The sequence below is a fragment of the Oncorhynchus gorbuscha genome, linkage group LG08 (assembly GCF_021184085.1).
Source record: "Oncorhynchus gorbuscha isolate QuinsamMale2020 ecotype Even-year linkage group LG08, OgorEven_v1.0, whole genome shotgun sequence".
Lineage (NCBI taxonomy): Eukaryota > Metazoa > Chordata > Actinopteri > Salmoniformes > Salmonidae > Oncorhynchus > Oncorhynchus gorbuscha.
In genome coordinates this window covers 16331761-16343835 of record NC_060180.1, presented here as the reverse complement: position 1 = coordinate 16343835, position 12075 = coordinate 16331761, and the positions used below count along the sequence as shown (strand labels likewise).

General features: G+C 40.5%; 1 pseudogene; it reads left to right on the top strand.

Annotated features, from left to right (window-relative positions):
- Positions 1-12075, top strand: part of LOC124041257 — a 279206-nt pseudogene that overhangs the window by 111144 nt on the left and 155987 nt on the right.

Below are 12075 nucleotides of genomic sequence, written 5' to 3'. Positions count from 1 at the left end.
GTTAGGGAGTATTATTCCACACATTATTCCACATTCCACATTATTCCAGTCCACTACAGTCCACAAGGTGGGAACCACACATGCAGAGATCATCCGTTCACCTACCCTGCGTCGCACAAAAACACGGTGGTTGTAACCAAAAATCTCCAATTTGGACTCATCAGACCAAATTACAGATTTCCACCAGTCTAATCTCTATTGCTCGTGTTTCTTGCCCGAAGCAAGTCTCTTCTTCTTATTGGTGTCCTTTAGTAGTAATTTCTTTGAAGCAATTTTACCATGAAGGCCTGATTCACGCGGTCTCCAACAACAGTTGATGCTGAGATGTGTCTGTTACTTGAATTCTGGAAATAATTTATGGGCTGCAATTTCTGAGGCTGGTATCTCTAATGAACTTATCCTCTGCAGCAGAGGTAAGTCTGGGTCTTCAAATCCTGAGGCGGTCCTCATGAGAGCCAGTTTCATCATAGCGCTTGATCATTTTTCGATTGCACTTGAAGAAACTTTCAAATGTCTTTAAATGTTCTGTATTGACTGACCTTCATGTCTTAAAGTAATGATGGATTGTCATTTCTCTTTTCTTATTTGAGATGTTCTTGCCATAATATGGACTTGGTCTTTTACCAAAAAGGGCTATCTTCTGTATTCAACCCCTACCTTGTCATACATTTTTAACAAGGCACACCTGTTAATTGAAATGCATTCCAGGTGATTACCTCATAAAGCTGGTTGAGAAAATGCTAAGAATGTGCAAAGCTGTCATCAAGGCAAAGGGTGGCTACTTTGAAGAATTTCAAATATGAAATATATTTTCATTTGTTTAACACTTTTGTGGTTACTACATGCTTCCTTGTGTTATTTCATAGTTTTGATGGCTTCACTATTATTCAACAATGTAGAAAATAGTAAAAATAAAGAAAAACCATGGAATGAGTAGGTGTGACCAAACTTTTGACTGGTCCTGTATATCTATAGATATATTAATGAATAGCTTACTAACATTAGTAAATATAAGATAAAATATTAATAAATGTTTAAAATGCAATTGACAATATTTTATCAATTCTTTATGACCAGGGGTTATTATAAAATGTTACTGTCACGCCTTGGTCTTAGTATTTTGTGTTTTCTTTAATTATTTGTTCAGGCCAGGGTGTGACATGGGGTTATTGTATTGTCGTATTGGGGTTTTTGTAGGCATTGGGATTGTGGTTGATTAGGGGTGTGTCTAGTATAGGCTTGGCTGCCTGAGGGGGTTCTCAATCAGAGTCAGGTGATTCTTGTTGTCTCTGATGGGGAACCGTATTTAGGTATCCTGGGTTTCACTTTGTATTTTGTGGGTGATTGTTCCTGTCTCTGTGTAGTGTTCACCAGTTAGGCTGTAATAGGTTTCACGTTCCGTTTGTTGTTTTTGTATTTATTAGTTATTTCATGTATTGTACCGCGATTCATTCATTAAAGACATGAGTAACCACCACGCTGCATTTCGGTCCGACTCTCTTTCGACAAACGAAGAACGCCGTTACAGTTACCTAATTTGTTTTGCAGAGTTTGTTCAGCCTTCCTAGATTGCAAGGCTATATTATCAGCTTTTTTTCTGGTAGTTGCTTGGAAAACTTTTCCTGCTGCAGTAAAACCATTGTGTTACTGCAGTGCTTTCAGAAAGTATTACAATGTGGGATTAAAATTGATTTAACTTTTTTTGTACACAAAATAATATGTAATGACATAGTGGACATTTATGAAAAATAAAACAATACATGTTAATCAATACATGTTAGAATCACCTTTGGCTCTAAGAGCTTTGCACACGTGGATTGTACAATATTTTGTACAATATTTTGTACAATATTTGCACATTATTATTTTTTAAATGATTCAAGATCTGTCAAGTTGGTTGTTGATCATTGCTAGACAGCCATTTCCAGGTCTTGTCATAGGTTTTCAAGTCGATTTAAGTCAAAACTGTAACTTGGCCACTCAGGAACATTCAATGTCATCTTGGTAAGGAACTCCAGTGTAAATTTGTTCCTGTGTTTTAGGTTATTGTCGTGCTGAAAGGTGCATTTGTCTCATAATGTCTGTTGGAAAGCAGACTGAACCATGTTTTCCTCAGGAAATGTTTCTGTGCTTAGCTCTATTCCATTTCTTTTTATCAAAAAAACTCCCTGGTCCATGCTGATGACAAGTATACCCATAACATGATCCAGCCACCACCATTATTTAAAATATGTTAATCAGTGATGTGTTGTGTTGGATTTGCCCCAAACATACAGCTTTGTATTCAGGAATTAATGCTAATTTCTTTGCCACGTTGTTTGCTGTTTTACTTTAGTGCCTTAATGCAAACAGGATGCATGTTTTGAAATATGTTTATCCTGTTCAGGCTTCCTTCATTACACTCTATCATGTAGGTTAGTGTTGTGGAATAACGACAATGTTGTTGATCCATCCTCAGTTTTCTCCTATCACTGCTATTAAGCTCTTTAATAGTTTTAAAGTCACCTTTGGCATCATGGTGAAATCCTTGAGCGGTTTCCGTCCTCTCTGGCAACTGATTTAGGAAGGACACTTGTATCTTTGTAGTGACTGGGTGTATTGATACATCATCCAAAGTGTAATTAACAACTTCACCATGCTTAAAGGGATATTTCATGTTTTGTTTTTACTTTTACCCATCTACCGATAGGTGCCCTTCATTTGCGAGGCATTGCTCTACTAAGGGACCTTTACAGATAATTGTGTGTGGTGTACAGAGATGAGGTAGTCATTCGAAACTCATGTTAAACACTATTATTGCACACACAGATAATAATGCAATTATAATCTGAGTTTAATCACATTATTATTCCTGAACTTATTTAGGCTTGCCATAACAACGGGGTTGAATACTTATTGACATTTCAGCTTTTCATTTGTTATTCATTTGTAAACATTTCTAAAAATATAATTCTACTTTGACATTATGTGGTATTGTGTGTAGGCCAGTGACCCCAAATTCTCAATTGAATCCATTTTGAATTCAGGCTGTAACACAACAAAATGTGGAAAAGGGTGTGAATACTTTCTAAAGGCACTGCAAATTCATATGCTGTATGGTGAGGCTTTTCTCTGAATGAATAATTGATGAGTGTATTGTATGTAATTATAGAGGCTAGACACACCTTATTGAGTTGATATGTATTTATTTGCTCCCTTAGGGTTATTAGCTATCTGCTCTGGAGTCCTCACGAGAATGGCTGCTGGAGGTGTATTATAGCTAATCATCATTGTGCAGAGCTAGAGGGATTTGATTTAGCGCACCTCTATACATTGTAAAAGTGGTGGTGTGTGTGTGTGTGTGTGTGTGTGTGTGTGTGTGTGTGTGTGTGTGTGTGTGTGTGTGTGTGTGTGTGTGTGTGTGTGTGTGTGTGTGTGTGTGTGTGTGTGTGTGTGTGTGTGTGCGTGCGTGCGTGCGTGCGTGCGTGCGTGCGTGCGTGCGTGCGTGCGTGCGTGCGTGCGTGCGTGCGTGCGGGGGAATAAGGATTACAGTGGACCCTAGGATATAAATACTTTCCCCAAGGGAGGGATTCTGCCAGAGCTGTTGGTTAGCCATGTGCCTTCCTGTGCTTGGGAAGTACAACGCAAACCGCTAAGCACACATCCACTTACTGTATTAGCCATATGTGGGTACACTAGGGAAATGCAGAGCAAGCTAATTAGTACTAAGGGTGTCTATTAGCAATGAGTGTGCGTGAATAAGAGAAGTAGCCTAGCCTACAGCACAACAAACAGATTAGCTGTGATGTATGGTACTATTATGCATGTTGGTGAGAATTCTGAGGAAGAAGAAACCTAAAGCTGTTTAATTAGATTGTTAGCCTGTTGTGTTAACAGTAGTGTACTGTGTGAATGGGGACTGAATCTAACAAAGCCATAATACTGATATATTGTTTATGATATTTAATATTGAACATTTATTTGCATTTTGTCACGTTTCCCTTGTTCGCAAAAGGCTTAACAGTGTAATGGGGATACAAACTACTAACACAGTTAATTGGTTACTGACTCCCCCCTCTTCCTTCCTCCCTCCTTTTCAGAGTGAACTGAACCCACTGGGGGTGACCCCACCTATTCAAGCTGTGGACATGGACAGGAACATTCAGCCCCCGTCTAAAAGGCCAGGGATCCATTACTACATACTGGTTGGTAGGTTCCTCACAGAGCTACCAGTCACACACATGCATGTTTGCATGATCAGTTCCACTATTCCACTTTGATCCTTTAATCGCTATGTCTTATCAATGGTCACCATTCATGTCCAAAAGCACAAAAACAGATTATTTGTGCGTGTTGTTTTACTTCAGGCCAGCCCTCAAAGTACCCAGACTACTTCTCCCTGAACAAGACGACCGCAGAGCTCCTCCTCTTGAAACCAGTCAGCAGAGACCTGTACACCAAATTTACCCTCATCATCAAAGTAAGCAAACCCACCTTTAACCTGAAATCAAGGTGCAACATGTATCACACTATTAACCAGAGAATTTGGGTAAGCTTAGTCAGCCTTTAAGCCTGACAAAAGGCAACTAAACCAATACTTACAGAAGTGTCAGTAATCTAGGAACATGTGATAGGAATTGTTGCTGTAACCTTCTTATGAATCCTGATCAGAACTAGGGATTACCTGTGATGATGAACAGAGCAGACTATCATCCACCACCCAGAACCTCTCTCCATTTAAAACGGTAGCCCCTGAGCACTGATCAGGTTGCCATGCACACAGAGAGGAGAGCAGAGGAGGGAGTGATCTCCACGCAGAGGAGAGGAGAGAGTGATGATGTGTGAAGATTATGTTTTGTGTCGCCAGGAGAGTTGTCTATGGTGCGATGTCAGGCTTATCTAGCTGAGTCACATGGAGATGGACCTGGTGCTGGGGGAATCAGAAGTATCGTGTCTTTGGCTATGCCGGATTAAGTGAAATAACATGCTATTCTATAAAATAATTTATCCGTAATTAATATCACCTGAGTGAGCTTATCATGTAAATGTAATTAACGAGAGTCGGGCACCACAAAATAATATTTATATAGCTGTTATCTTCCGAATAAACTCTTAAAGACCTAGTAATATTTTACATCAATAGCAGTCAATGTCAATCGTTGTCTTAATTCAGTCTCATCTGAAAGTTGTAAATTATTTTATCTGCACGAACCCTGGCTAACAAGTTAAATCAGCAATACAAAATTGGGTTTAAATATTTATTTACTAAATACCTAACTAATCACACAGAATTACACATACACACAATTAATAATAACTTGATTACAAATTACGTCTTAAAGGAAAATGTCCCTAGCGGGCGGAACAGATATGACAGCTTGTTACACAAAAGAAAAGGGGCTGGGATTAGTGAAGGAGCAGGAAGACTGAGGAACAAAGGGAAGAAGCTGGTCTATCGTAAATACAGTATAGTATGCATTCTAAATTACCGCCCATTTGGAAAAGGAAAATGTAATTAATATTTACTCTGAGCTGCGTTTGGAAGGCTGTGTTGCCAAACCGAGTCCTTTGTCCTTTGTCCTTTGAAAAATGTCTCTGGTGGTCAATTGGATACGTTGTAGTAACGTTGTTGTGTGGTAGACGGCATACTCTGTTCCTAACCTGCGTTTGCAGCTGCGGTTGCTAACTCAACGGCTAGGAGGTAGCACTTCTGTAGTGAATAATAATAATAATATATGCCATTTAGCAGACGCTTTTATCCAAAGCGACTTACACTCATGTGTGCATACATTCTACGTATGAATAAGAGTTCATAGTTCATACCATTCGCAAACCAAAGCTCAGGCTGATGTTGGCTTCATTCTGTAGTTATTATCTGAACCATTCTGAACCATTCTGCCATAGGACTGTCATCCTACATCCCCGGAACAGGAAGTTATTTTGTCGTCAAGGGCTTATATAGGAAGGGAGAGGAGGGCATGTTTGAAAAGTTGTATAGCCTATGTCCCTTCACAGGGCGGGCCACTGATTGAGCAGCCTTATCTTATGAAAACCCAAATCTCACATTTTAGAAGCTAAAATCACATTTCATCCCATCACAAATAATTTCATATTCAAACATTTAAATTGAACAATAATTCCATGTGAATCCGATAACTCTGATGTGTTGAGTTTATGTCATCTTCTCATTGATGAGAATGTCTCAGATGACAACCGAACTGATATCATATTCATTAAGTACCACCGCATATTGGTCGCATTACCAGAATATAGTTAATTTCCCCCCACCTTCTGATGTTTCCCGAATCTCTATGTTAACCAAGGGTTTTGGCAAATGTAACCTCAGTAGGGTAGAGAGAGGAAAAAAGGGGGGAAGAGGTATTTATGACTGTCATAAACCTATCCCCCAGGCCAACGTAATGACAGCAGGGAAGAAGATCGAGAATTATAGGTTGGTATCTGGAGACTGCTCTTTATGTTGGCTAGCATATACTGCTTTACAAATATGCCTACTGCCATTGAAATACATTGAGATACGTGGAGGAGAGAAAATAGTATAACATTGTTGTATTTTATTGTCACTTGTTGTAGAATGTTCAGCACCAAGGACATGTTGCACAAATTTTATCATTGATTCTGATGTCTCATTGGAAAAAGCCATTTTCTCTCAGAGGGTGGCTAGGACAAAAGTGAAAAATAAAGATGGGTGAGATGAATGGATGGGGAAAGAGGAGGAGACAATAATAGTCAGATCAATACAGAGGAAGGGGAAAGAAAAAAATAACAAGAGAAATAGAGAGAGAGAGGGGATTGAGGGGGGGGCAATGAAGATTGAGTGATAAACAGTGACTGTAGGTGGCAGAGAGTTTCCTGCAGCCTGGTGTGTTCTAGCAACGGAACACAGGTAATTTACCACTGCCTCCCAGAAACAGGGACATTACTAAAGAGACAAACCACAAGGGAACATACTTCATCATCCTTTTCCCTCCTACCCTCTCTCTATCTGCCTAACGCTTTCACTCGCTGCCTCTCTCTCTCCCCATCTCCTCCTTCTAAAAGCATTTTCCCTCCGGTGTTCCTGAGAGTAGATTAGATCCTAGGGAGAAACCACAGGGTAGAAGTGGGTGGTGGGTCGATGGTTGTCCAATCTCATCAGTCTGAGATGTGCAGGAGGTGGGGATGGTCACAGGAGATGGACACAGTGAAGATGTACAGATAAATTGGTGGTGGTAGACATGGAAGGAGTGCTCTTCAAGCTGGGCAGCAGGAGGATATGAGAAAGATGGACAGATGAGGCAGCACACTAAAAGTGAAAGTTGGATAGCAAAGCAATGACCAGGGTAATCTTTTATTTTATACTCCAATATACTTGCAATAGATTCTATGAAATTCCATAGATTCTATGCACAGGTACTCCGACCTTAAAAAGAAAACAGAGAGAACGTCCTAAAGAATATATTTTCTTGTGAGTAGCTAGGTTTACATCTAATTGGGGACTTTTCATTCAAATATTTTAAAATCAGCATAAAGAAGATATGTGAATTTTTCCACCAGTGGTGTGTCTCCACTGAACGAACTTGTGAATAAAAATCAGTGTGTGATGACGTAGTACACACAAAATGTACTTTTTCGCTGAAGTTTTCACGTACCGGATAAAAATCTAAAGTTCAATGTGTTTCCATCACATTTTAAACCGATAGTTTTGTCACAAAAACTGTTGCGTTAATAAATAGCAAATGTGCCTACTTTGATCTTGGCATGTACGCTCTAGCCAACAGCTCGGGTATATACTGTACAGTGAGGGTAGGCTGCGGGTTGGCTAGTCTACATGATGAGATTATTACTGATAAGAGCAAGAATATTTTCAGTTGTCAAACGATACTCAAGCATCAAGTCACCAGAATTAGACCCTCAATATTTATTGTAAAGGAGCATCAAGAAAAGAAGCACTTTCACCACCCAAAAAGATAACACCATGTCGAACGAAAGAATGATGTCGGCATTTATAAAGTTATACTGAAACTTCCTGTTACCATCACAGCAGTTGTGATTTTTTTTATACGGTATGACTTTACTCGCACAAAAACTGTGGATGGAAACGTAGTTACTGTGATCTCTTATTTGGATCTTTAGACTACAGAAAATCTACAGTACATACTAGCGTGGTGGGTCAGTAGGTTCCCTCTGCTAGCATGATGGCATCATAGTATTCAGGTCATCTCTCTGCCTTCCCTCCTCCCTTCCTCTACGCCTCTCATTCTCTCCTCCTCGCCAGGTTCACTTGCAATGAAACAACATTTGTGCAGGAACTGCCTTAGATCAAGTAATTGTGTAATATATTTTTGAGGAATTATGGTGGTCTGACTGTATGACTGCACACAATCGGTGGCTCATCATCCATGCTAGGATATAGTTTCACACGCGTGTTAGGTTACAGTGTAACTATCACTAAAAGCTCATGTGATACTTGGCTGAAGCGACATGTAAATTGATGCGTGCTAATGTGGCATGTTACTGTAGTAAATTCCCCCACCAACTGTGCTGCAATAAATGCAAAAACAATGGAAGCAACCTGTACACCCCTGTGTTTTTTTCACATAGATTGGTTACAGTATCGTATTATCCACTGTCCATTACACAAGACACCGACATGGTTTGTTGAGTACAAAAAAGAATGTTGAGTACAAGTGTGTGTACACGGTACAATGATGATCTCTTAGCTGCTGGGTTAAATTAAGACGGTTATTTATGTCCCCCCAGAAGGACAATGTTTTGAACATGTCCTGGTCTTTGTCAGAACGTTCTAATCGGGTGTTGAATGGTGCATTGAATGTGCACACAGTTTTATGATTGCCTCAAGCAAATACGAATGCTGACATTTAGATTAAGTGTCTGATTGCTGTGACTGCTTGTCAATAGCTAGGTTTAACATCAAAGATCCACATTACAAAATGATATGATTTGGATGCACTTATCCATTGAACTGGTTTCCACGGTGAGCAGCATGAGAAGGCACATTGTTAAGAGAGCTACTAGGGGTGCAGGTCTTTGCTTCAGCCCAGCTCAAACACACTCAGTAGCGGTGCGTGGGTAAAATCACTGAGGAAGCCATATTACAACCTATGTTGTACTATGTTTGCTCTATAACCCGTTCGTTCATAGGCCACCATGATATACAATAAGGCCGTGACAACAAAAAGATAAATCAGGCCTACCAACGTTGTGTCGTCGGAAAACTTAATGATGGTGTTGGAGTCGTGCTTGGACAGATTCAGATTCAGAAAACGTTTAATGTCTTCAGTGGTGGAATAAATTTAACAACACATCACATAACCAGAGAGCCGCATCAGTCCGGTGAAGTCTGCACATATTGCACGTAACAAACAGTTAATATTTCCAACAGTTTACTACACAGCTACTGATGTAGAAACACAGCGAGTTACCCCAAGTCAGCACAAAGAAAACAGGAGCACTTTCTCAGCTATTCCAGAAGCATTTCAACTTAAACAGTTCAACATCATCAAATCAAGATACCACAAACAATTTAGTCCAATCAACGTTGCTAAATATCACGTGGCTGTCCATGGTGCTGATTATATTTCTGTGCGTGTGTGAGTCAAATCAAATCCAATTTTATTTGTCACATGCGCCAAATTCACGAGAATGGGGGCGTGCTCAGCCCTCCTTTTCCTGGAGACCACGGTCATCTCCTTTGTCTTGATCACATTGAGGGAGAGGTTGTTGTCCTAACACCACACTGCCAGGTCTCTGACCTTCTCTCTATAGGCTGTCTCATTTATCAGGCCTACCAACGTTATGTTGTTGAAAAACTTAATGATGGTGTTGGAGTCGTGCTTGGAGTCGTGCTTGGACAGAAAACGTTTAATGTCTTCAGAGAGGCAATTCATCTAGCAGCAGTCATAAAACATATCACATCTAAAAATGAAAAATAAATAGCAAAGGACTTTTACAAACAAATAGGCAGGGTAAGTGCAGTTTCATAGTGCAAGTGCTAAGTGCAATTAGTCTAACATTTTGTTAAGTTGCACAAATGCATTCGGAATAAAAGAGTACTTGGCCCTATTTTTTAACCTTAGGTAGTCTGTACCTGAGGCCAGAGGGAAGGAGCTGGAATTCAGAGTGGAGTGGATGGGAAGAACCTCTATTTTATTTGCCTTATGAAGGGCTCTGGGTGAACAGGGAGTACAGGAGGGGACTAAGCACGTACCCCTGGGGGTCCCTGTGTTGAGGATCAGCGTGGCAGATGTGTTGTTGCCTACCCTTATCACCTGGGGGCGGCCCGTCAGGAAATCCAGGATCCAGTTGCAGGGGGAGGTGTTTAGTCCCAGGGTCCTTAGCTTAGTGATGAGCTTCGTGGGCACTATGGTGTTGAACGCTGAGCTGTAGTCAATGAACAGCATTCTCACGTAGGTGTTCCTTTTGTCCAGGTGAGAAATGGCGGTGTTGAGTGCAATAGTGTGTGTCATCTGTGGATCTGTTGGGGTGGTATGCAAGTTGGAGTGGGTCTAGGATTTCTGGGTTGATGTGAGCCCTGACCAGCCTTTCAAATCACTTCATGGGTACAGACGTGAGTGTTACGGGTTGGTAGTCATTTTGGCAAGTTACCTTCAATGGCTTCTGGTTGGGGTATGTACGTGGGGTGACTGTGAGGACCACGTCATCAATGCACTTATTGATGAAGCCGTTGACTGATGTGGTATACTCCTCATTGCCATCGGATGAGTCCCGGAACATATTCCAGTCTGTGCTTGCAAAACAATCCTGTAGCTTAGCGTCTGCGTCATATGACCACTTCCGTATTAAGCGAGTCACTGGTACTTCCTGCGTTAGTTTTTGCTTATAAGTAGAAATCGGGAAGATGGAATTATGGTCAGATTTACTAAATAGAGATTGAGGGAGAGCTTTGTACGTGTCTCTGTGTGTGGAGTAAATGTGGTCTAGTGATTTTTTTCCTCTTATTGCACATGTGACATGCTGGTGTAAATTTGGTAAAATGGATTTAAGTTCCCCTGCATTAAAGTCCCCGGCCACTTGGAGAGCCGCCTCTGGATGAGCATTTTCTTGTTTGCTTATGGCTTAATACAGCTCGCTGAGTACGGTCTTAGTGCCAGCATCGGTTTGTGGTGGTAAATAGACAGCTACAAAAAATGTAGATGAAAACTCTCTAGGTAAATAGTATGGTCTACAGCTTATCATGAGATACTCTACCTCAGGCAAGCAAAACCTTGAGACTTCCTTAATATTTGATTTTGAGCACCAGCTGCTATTGACCCCTTGTCGTACCGGAGGTAGCTGTTCTGTCTTGCTGATGCACGGAAAAAGCAGCCAACTGTATATTATCCATGTCCTATTTCAGCCACGACTCTGTGAAACATGTTACAGTTCTTAATGTCCCGTTGGTAGGATAGTTTTGAATGGAGCTCATCCAGTTTATTCTCCAATGATTGCACGTGGCCAATAGGATGGATGGTGGAGACTGGTTACCCACTCCCTGACAAATTCTCACAAGGCATTCCGACCTGCATCCCCTGTACTGGTGTCTTCATGTGAATGATAGCGAGTGGGTAATGGGAATTGATGGGAAATGATGTAAATATATCACTAGCCACTTTAAACAATGCTACCTTATATAATGTTACTTACCCTACATTATTCATCTCATATGCATATGTATATACTGTACTCTACATCATCGACTGCATCCTTATGTAACACATGTATCACTAGCCACTTTAACTATGCCACTTTGTTTACTTTGTCTACACACTCATCTCATATGTATATACTGTACTCGATACCATCTACTGTATGCTGCTCTGTACCATCACTCATTCATATATCCGTATGTACATGTTCCTTATCCCCTTACACTGTGTATAAGACAGTAGTTTTGGAATTGTTAGTTAGATTACTTGTTGGTTATCACTGCATTGTCGGAACTAGAAGCACAAGCATTTCGCTACACTCGCATTAACATCTGCTAACCATGTGTATGTGACAAATAAAATTTGATTTGATTTGATTTGGACCTGGTCAGGTAAATCCTTCGCGTCCTACTCATTAAATAAAACATCT